The 10,207-nt window shown below is 32.5% G+C and overlaps 1 long non-coding RNA gene across 1 annotated transcript; it reads left to right on the forward strand.

Moving 5' to 3' along the window:
* Positions 1–1,749: 1,749 nt before the first annotated feature.
* Positions 1,750–5,969, forward strand: LOC111096755. Its single transcript, XR_005362441.1, has 3 exons — positions 1,750–3,006; positions 3,560–3,602; positions 4,412–5,969. It is a non-coding gene; the product is annotated as an uncharacterized LOC111096755 (long non-coding RNA).
* Positions 5,970–10,207: the final 4,238 nt, after the last annotated feature.

Consider the following 10,207-nt stretch of genomic DNA (forward strand, 5'->3'; position numbering starts at 1 on the left):
ATGATTGTATTAACTCTGATGATAAGAGTTATGAAAATGCCAAGAGGCTGTGGTTAAACAAGAATGAAAAAAAGGTTGAAAATGCTCAGCTAACTGGGTGATATGCTATACGTTGGCAAATTGAACTCCAATAAAAAAATAAAATAAAATAAAAACATTTACCAAATCTTAAAAAAAAAGAAAGAGAAAAAAAGAAAATGCTCAGCTAAGAGGAAGGATTTGAAATGAAACTTGAAGACAAATTTATTTTTATCTAATTGGGAATATTCATATATAAAGAAGATAAAGAATACTATAATGGACATCTATGTGTTAAGTACATAACACAATTTCATTTTAATAATTTGCTATATTTGCTTTACAGTATTTGAGGAAAAAATATTGGTATATTTCAAGACATCTACCTCTTAAAATAAATATGTCTGTTTCTAACTATTCCTGGAGTAAATATTCCTGCAAATATTATTACTTGGTTATCATTCTACTGCATGGTATGGGCAGAATTCTAAGATGGTTCCCAAGGTCTCCAGCATTTGCTGTACATTCACCTCCTCCTATTATTCAAACACTAATTTAGGTGCTGTTGTGACTGGATTTTGCAGATGTAATTAAGATCTCAAGTTAGCTGACCTTAACAATAGAAGTTTATTTGCAAAGAGCCTGATCTATTCAGAGATCTCTTAAAAATATTATTCTTGGTGAAAGACATTCAAAATATAATGACAATTCAATTGTCATTTGACAATGATGACAGGGAATTCTCTATCCTTGGCTGTGAAAATAGAAGGGGCCATATGACAAGGAATGCAGGCAGTAAGGACTTCAGCTAATAGGGCAAGAAAACAGGAGTCTCTTTATATACTACAAGGAACTAAAATTTTCCTTCAGATCTGAATGAACTTGGAAAAGAACCTCCGACCTCAGTTAAGACCCGAGCCCCACCCAATACCTTGATATCAATCTTGTGAGACCCTGAACAAAGAATGTAGTCATTCTGCACTCATATTTCTAACATATAGAACTGTGAGCTACTATGTTTGTGGTCATTTGTTATGCAGAAAAATTAAACTATACATGTTTTCAAAAAAACTGTGTGTATATATGTATATATGTGTATATATATAAAATGTATTTGTACAAATAAGTATTATAAATAATATGTTTATTATGTATTATAAGTTATTATATTTATATGACATATTTATTATATAAATATAATAAAACTACATATGTAATATTTCTCAAATATCTTAAAAGTCCTAAAAATAGTATAATATTTTGCAACTGTTTTCCATGGGGCATTTTGCTTTTTCCATTTTCATGTGGATATATGTAGCTCCACTTTCATAATTTTTTTATGTAGCAGGGGTCTGCAAACTTTTTCTGTAAAGGGCAAGATAGTAACTATTTCAGTCTATGTTATGCATTTGTGTTGCAGCTACTCAGTTGTGCTTTTATAACTAAAAGCAGTTACAGACAATACATAAATAAATTGGGGGCCATGTTACAATAAAACTTAATTTACAAAAGCAGACAATAGGACAGATTTGTCAATTCCTGGAATATAATACTCTATACTGTATATATGCATAGTACAGTTTGGTCATTTTTCTTTAGCTCCACATTTGTTTCCAATTTTTCACTCTGACAAACAAACCTTCCAATTATTCTAACCTATTTCTTTTTTTTTTTAACATGTGAAAACTTTTATTTATTTTTTATTATTTTTTATTTTTTTTAATTTATTTTTTATTGGTGTTCAATTTACCAACATACAGAATAACCCCCAGTGCCCGTCACCCATTCACTCCCATTTCTTAAAAGTGCGAGAACTTCTCTAAACAATTGATGTTGACACCCATCCTCGATAATATATTTGACAACAAAATCCAGTACATACAACAGTGTGGTGTACAAGCATGCTAAGTTTCTCACTGCTCAGATACAGAGACACAACTCACATAAAAGTCTTGGGTGCTTCCCGCCTCCTCTAAGTGTGCCCAGTTGTACGTGCTGGCACAGTACACACATACATAAATTTTATATTCACAAAACAATTCTGTTACTGTAATATGCTTTGACATTCTCTTTGCTCTTCTATTCTCTCCCATTGTTCTGTTCTGAATTCTCAAAGATTCTAAAGTAACCACTAAATCAATTTAATTACCCATTAATGGATTACAACTCAAAATTTGAAAATAATTCCCTAAAGTATATGCCTAGAAGATATTGTGTTGGGGAAAAGAGCATGCTTATATTAAACTTTACCATATGTTATAAAATTGTTCTTGAAACTCTCCAACAATTAATGAAAGTTTGTTTTTCTACATGTCTTTCATTATTTCTTTTTAACTTTTAATTTTGAAATAATTTTATACTTACATAAAAGTTGCAAAAATATTAAATGAGAGTTTCCATATGTTTTCATCTAGCTTCTTTTAAGGTTAACATCTTATATAACCATGGTGCAATTATTAAAACCAGGAAGCTAACATTGGCACAATACAATTCTCCAAACGTCAGACTTTAACTCAAATTTCACCAGTTTTTCCTCTAATTTTTTTTTTTTTCCGTTCTAGGATCCTATTGAAGATCCCACATTGCATTTAGTTGCAATTTTTCCTTAGGCTTTTCCAATCTGTACCATTTCCACAGTCTTTCCTTGTCTTGACAGTTCTGAAGAATACCGATCTGTTATTTTGTAGTACATCCCTCAATTTGGGTTTATCTCATGTTCTGTCAGATTGAAATGAGATTATGTGGAGGTTTTGTGAGGGGTGCAACAAGGCTACAGACATGACATTTCCATGGTGCATGGAATCAAGAGATTTATGACATCAACATATGTTGTTGACCTTAATCACTTAGCTAAGGTGGTGTTTGGGATTCTCCACGGTGAAATTACTCTCTTTCACTTTGTAGTTAATAAACACTTTGAGGGAAATACTCTAAGACTATGCAAAACCGGTTTCTCTTCAAAATTTCAACTACTTTTAGCATCTATCAGTGAGTATATCTTGTCTATAACAGTTATTATTGCAGTGTTTGTCTAATAATGATCTGTTCCCCTCTTCCTATTTTTGTTTGACTAAAATAATGATCTGTTCCCCTCTTCCTATTTTAGTCAAACAAACGAATATAAAGTGGTATCTGTTGTTTTAAAATCATTTAGAGATTACAAGGGAAGCTGAATATCTTTATTCACATTTATTGGCTGTTAATAACATTTTCTTTGAATTGTCTCTTAAATTTCCATCATTCTTTTTTCTATTCAGTGCTTAAATATTTTAAATTGGTCAGTTGTTGCTCTTTATATGTTGTGGATTCTAATATTTTGCCATATGAGTACATTGTAAATACATTTCCCTTGCATGTAGCTTGCATTTTAAATCAGGTATGATCTTTTGTTGTACTTAAGAATTATATTTTTATGTTATAAAAATGTGAAATTTTGCATTATATTATATAATATTTTGCATCTTGTTTTCATAAATCCCTATCTGAGGTTATAAAGTTATTTTATATTTTCTTCTTTAAGAAATTTTATTTTTGTGTTTAGATATCAATCCATCTGGAACTTATTCTTGTATATATGATATAAGGTAAGGATATACTTGTGTTTTTCCCACTGGTCAGTCTATTTTATCAGAATAGTCTATAATTTCTCCTACTGATGTAGGAGATATTTTGATATTTTATCAAATATGCAAAATCCATACTATGTGGATCTACTATTATGTCCTCTACTTTGTCCAGTTCTTGATTTTGCTTCCTATTGTCAATAACAAATAACTTATTCAGCTTTATTATAACTCTTGACAGTTTGGGAAGCCCTCCCTTTTTGTTTCCCTGCTTTCGAAAGACTCTGTGATCTTCCATATTATAGTTGGATTCAGCTGATTTACTGCATAAACTATTCTTTCACAATTATTTTTGATATGTATCAAAGTTACAGATTAAGTTAGTGAAAACAGAGTTTTAGGATACTTAAGTCTTTCTACTTTTGAACATACTAAAGCTCTTCATTCATGCATGTATTCTTTTATCAAAGGAAATTAAATATTTTCTATGTCAAATGTTGTGGAACTTTTGTAATACTATACTTTAAAATAAAGAATTCATTTCTATGTCACTTAAAATCAACATGCATTTTTATGTATGTCCGAATGCATAAGAAAGACATTAAAAAAAACCTATTTCATCCATAGTATAAAAACTATGAGAAATCATGAGGTATTTTATGAAGGAATGTCACTCTGTAAAAATTCCTTGTTTTTTTCCCTTCAAAGGTATTGTAGCTAAGACAGAAGAGTTACCTTGTCAAAGAATAAAAATATAGTAGTTCTATTTCTGCATAATTTGTGTTTATAAATTAATATTCAATTCAACTCCAGCTGCTTATATTTAACAGAAAACTTGTATTGAGTTTGGGGAAACAATCAGAAAAGAATATATGAAGATTGTGCAAGAGTGCAGCAGGTAACTTATTCTTGGTGATTGTGTAATTGTAAATAGCTCATTTGGATCTATCTGTCTCTCTGTTGGAATAACTGGCCAGATCTCCATGAATAAACGACCTCCTATAGGAAGGTATTTGTGAAATGAAGGAATTTGGCATGGGGGCATGACCTTTAATTTGACCCTAAAGCAAAAGATCTATTTGACCTTACACAACTAATATTTGCAATAAATTAGGAATTGTATGTTACACAGAAAACAATTGAAAAATAGTGTTTTAAGGATAAGGTCAATAACAATGCAAAGTAAACATACAGTACATGGAAAATTATGAAAACAAGCTCTTAAATGAGTAGTTGTGACAGTATATTAGTTCTAGAAATGGTCTAGAAGAGTAAGTAATCCAATCCTTCTCATTTTACTTATGTAAAATCAAGTAAGAAGATAAATGCCTGAACAAAGACCACAGACAACTACACTTTTCCAGTTACCATTTTTTTGTTGTTGCTGCTATTGTTTTTTAATTGCAGAAAGACTATTGTCCTTATCAGTAGGTCTTTATTTTTCACTGAAAAGTACAGTAATTGGTAAACACATGCCTGACAAAACTAGCCACAGAAATGAGACAGTTTTGTACATAGTAGAATGTAATTGGGAGCTACTCTATTATAGGTCTATTTCAGGAGCAAATGAGTGTGGTCAAAAAGTCAAGAATCTATATATAGTTTCAGAAAATTAGGAGCAGTAGATGTTTGTTTTCTAAGTGAGTAAGAAGTATCCCAGAAAGGGATAATATAGCTGGATTGTGGGGGTTCAAGCAGTGAAGGTAATTTAAATTCCAAGACTGTGAACAAGGACAAAGAAGAATTTATAAAACAATAAAGAAAGATCACTACTTATAGAGTTGAATCTTCTTATCCTTAGCCTGAGATAGCTCAATGTCCTGCTTCAATATACCATTGTTTATGGATACACAGAATTTTAGTTCTAATCAGCTAAAAAAACTGTTGAGCACCTACATTGTATGGTCACTCCACTCAGAATTTTGGCTTTTCCAAAAATGCCCAAACTACTGCATCGGTTCTCAAGGAATAGAAAAAAATGTAGATGCAAAACAAACAAACTATGATATAGTACTTAGCTGACCTGGACTCCTCTTCTGGAAAACATTCACATTCATCAAACAATAAATGAATAGAGTTTTTAGAAAAAAAATTTATAGTTCAGTCATGAAGGACACAAATTACTTATTCTGTTCATTGTCACTGCTACTTGAAAAAGACTAACCAGCATACGATGATCTTTTTTTTCTCCATTGGTGGAATTACACATAAAATTTACCCCTAAAATTTTCTCTAGTGGTTCTGTAACTCTTACATTTGAATAGTATTTAATTTTTTTCTTCTCTTCAGGGTATCAAGAATCAACATTGTTAATGTGCTTGATATTGCTGACTTTAGTAATGAATGTTTGGATATTAATCTCGTTTTTATTAAAAGGATAAAAGTAATACATGCTCATTGTTATTTAAGGAAAATCTTCATGGAGATATGTACTAAAATAAAATAAAAGTATAATTTATCATTATTTTCCTATTCTTTTATCTCCAACCCAAATCGATACATTTACACCTTAACAAAGTAAAATCTAGATGTCTTAAAAACCTAACTGTAAAATAATTGAAAACTTTAGAAAATACATAAGATAACTTATAAGCATATATCTTCAGAATGATCACATTCAAGACAATTACTTACATATGCCTAATCATATAGAAATATTTTGATGTATTTGCATTAAAATGAAAATGGTTTCTATGACAGAAGACAAATACCAATGTGAAAAGATATACCGCAGAGGGAAGTACATATTTGTACATGGTACAAAGTGTTAGTACAGACTCTACACAGGAGTTCTGGAAGTCAGTAGTGAACAATAGCACAGTGTAAGTTGGCAAAGATTATGGATAGACAATTCTTTTTTTTTAAGATTTTATTTATTTATTCATGAGAGACACAGAGAGAGAGAAAGACAGAGACATAGGCAGAGGGAGAAGCGGGCTCCATGCCGGGAATCCGATGTGGGACTCTATCCTGGGACTCCAGGATCACGCCCTGCTGGGGCTAAAGGCAGATGCTCAACCGCTGAGCCACCCAGAAATCCCCTGGATAGACAATTCTTAATATATAGATAGTTATTGCCAATATATATACAAAAGTGCTAATCTTCACTTATCCTGCGTGAAATTCTTACTAAGTAATTTACTAACCAATAAGATTAGTAAATTGTATTATTCACCAGGCAAAACAATTAAAAATCTAACTATATAAATTCTTGGCAATGACCTGGAGTAAGGGAATGTTTATGTATTTCTTGTGGGAGTTTGAATAGGATCAATCTATTTGGAGATCTCTTTGGCAATATTCAATATTGATTCAGCAATCCCCTTTCATGTACAGAGTTATGACACAGTCTCATACATGAGGTACTTGCTTTTAATGATGATCTGAAAAGAGCTATCAAGAACTGTCTTAATGACTACCAGGAAAGTGTCTACAAACTCAAATGAGAAAGATCAACTCTACATTAAGAATAGAAGAGAGCAACCAAATGACTTCCTATCAGTATATAAAGCCTTGTGGCCACTCTAGATATATGCAAAAATATCTCTATATATACACAAAGAAACAAGTACAAAATGTTTATCCCAGCAACGTTTGTAATAGCAAAATGGAACAAAAAGAATCTTTAATGTCCACTGATACAGGAATGGGTAGGTGTGATTGAATTCATATGTAGATTTAAAATTAATGATCCCTTTTATCATATCAACCTATACAAATTAGTAAATAGGTTTCACAAAAAAGCCATTTACAAAGTACTACGTACAGAACCTCTTTATAGAAATAATTAAACACAGACATCAATATTATGTATTTAAGGGTGTATATATACACGTAAATATATATGCACACACTCATATTATATTTATTAGACACATATAGACATACATGTAGGCATTCAGAACATAGAACACATAGTCCATTACTTTTAAGTAGAATCATTTTAGGACAGTGGTTTTCTCTGGGAAAGCAGGAGGGTTTTGTCATATGTATATGTTTTTTCCTAAAAGATATATCTAAAACAAATATAAAAAATGTTAGTGTTTGTTGGAGCATAAGTGTTGTTATATATTTTTTCCTCTACTTTTGTAAAGTGTTATAATTTAAGAAACAACAACAGAAGTCAGAAGGTGAAAGATATTATTAAGTGCTATAAAAGTACAGAGGAAAGCACTAAATTTTGGTGAAGAGAAAACAGGGTGTTTACAGAGTGGATGAAACTCACTTTAGATCTTGAATGATGCAGAGAATTTCAGCAGATAGATAAGAGGACCGGCCATTCTAAGCTGAATCAATTTTGATTTAGGGTAGAGAAAAATATTTACAATGATATTTAAAGAGTGATGAGTGATATTAGAAGCATATTCAGGAAAATACCGCTTGAGAGAAATTTTATGGATTTTAGGAATATGAAGGCAGTAGGAAGAAGGAATTGGGTCAAAGTCAAATGTTGATGAAGTGTAAAACAGAATGGAGGCTGAGAGTAAAACATTGAATTTGAACTGATAAGAAAAGAGTCTCGGTACAGTTTGATTTAAAAGTGCAATGGGTGGGGAAGTGGCAGCAGCCATCACAGGCCTTCTTTGAGTATGCTTATTAGAGAAGAAAGAAAAAGACTAAAGTAACACCTCAGCTGGCTAGATAAATTTTGTTGTTGCTGTCATATCTTTTGTCTTTAAGCATATGGGATACGGGTATATTTCTACTCTGAGGGGAAATAATCAGAAGAAATAATTATGAGGCCAAATCCTAGAGGACCTGGAGGAGATGGACAAGGTTATTATTATCCATAGTCCATAGCAAGGGTGGAAGAGTAAATGGGAAGTACAAATGGGAAATGACTGGGAGTGATAAAGTGATAGTCAGAGGGAAAGAAGAGGATTGAAATGCTTGTAGTAGAGGACGTAGAAGTTTGCAGTAAAGTGAGAAAATAAAAAGAGCAGAGTCAGGGTTGCCACCTTGGAGAATTAGAAGTAGTTTGGAAAGAATGCTAAAGGGAATGAAAGAGGACATTGAGTGCAGAGACACAGCCTCCTTGACACACCAGACCTCATTCCATCCTCTACTGAAGTTCCCCTCTGGTTTGTGGTGACCCAGGCTGCACTACATTGTGACAATTTGTATACCCACTTTCCTTTCAGAAATGCTCACCTACATGTGCCAGGAATATAGTATGTACTTAACAAACAATTCTCAAATGGATAAACAAAACATTGCTTTAGTTCATAAATTATATTCAAATTCTCTGTCTCTGATCCATTACTCGGGCATCAGGGACAAGCTCTCTGAATTCCCATAAAAATATTGGGGGAAAACTATTAGAAATAGGTAAGAACCTGAGCAGATGTACTGCTGGCATTCCCTATTCTAAGAGGGAGGCTTCAAAGGAAGGTATTTTAGAGTATAAAGCTGAAAGACTTTTACCTCCTAACAATATAGTGACATTGGTCAAGTTGACTTTCATCTTTGAAAGGAAAAGTAGGCTTGTCATGAGGACAGTAGTCTCTCATAGTCAGTGTTCATAAAATCTTAGCTGTTTTACTATTATTTGAAATAATTTTATTCCCTTAAGCTTTGTCCATCAGATGCAGTGTATAATCACTGAGCACTTCCTGTGTTCATAGTACAGCTTGAGGTATACCTCAAGGTTACAAGGTTAGGTGAAGGTAGTGAAGTGTTATGTTATATCACTAGGTTGCTACTTGGAAAGCTCTGTATATTTTGGAATTGAACTTATGTGTATATTCAGCTAGTGACATGAATTAGAACTAAATCCCCTTACCCTGTCAATAAGCTTTGTCATGCTGCCTTTTAAAGAGCTTATATGATGTACAGGATGCGATTTGCAAAAGTTTAAGTGAAAATTTAGGCAAAAGAGTTAGACATTAAAGGAGGAATACAGTGGCTAACTAAAAATACTCTCAAGAACTAAATTGAATATTTACTAGATGGATGTGCCAGGTTTAGCAAAATTAAATTTTAAAACCGTGCCTATAACAAATCTATGGTAGAGAACAGGAACCGGGCTCACACAAAAAATCAAAGGGTGGAGTGAAGGAGAAGCACACCAGAAGCACTCAGTTTATATTTCCAATTATGTATGTTCCATTCTAAGAGATCTAACAACTTCAATCCTCTGTGACTTTTGTCTATTCCTGAAGTAACAAGAGGCCACCGGTGTGGTTGGTAACTATTATATGATTTTCCTTGCAAAACTCTTACGAGTCTTAAAGGAGTTTGGTGCTCCTTTACTCAAGAGAATGAACTCCAAAACATAACCTTAAATTTTCTTTGTCCTCCATCCCCCAAGAAGGAATTCTCCCCTTAAGCAGAATAATAAACGTGGGTGTCGCTTCACTCAGATATCTAAGTCAAAAGGAACAATATTTTGTGATTCCATGACAAAATCAGAAGCAACTTAAAAAGAGATCAGAATATGAAATAAGAAAACAAGAAGTTCAAATGATTTATTTGCCTATAAGAGGTGTAGGTGAAAATATTCTCTCACACAAAGGGAAAAATCAGTTCTCAGAAAGGATGAGATGAAACTTTCACAGAGAGAAAAATCCTTGGAGCACAAGTGTGGAACAGGACCTGTCCTAAGATGACACTCCCTGGAAGACAGC

The sequence above is a fragment of the Canis lupus genome, chromosome 7, assembly GCF_011100685.1.
Source record: "Canis lupus familiaris isolate Mischka breed German Shepherd chromosome 7, alternate assembly UU_Cfam_GSD_1.0, whole genome shotgun sequence".
NCBI classification, from domain to species: Eukaryota; Metazoa; Chordata; class Mammalia; order Carnivora; family Canidae; genus Canis; species Canis lupus.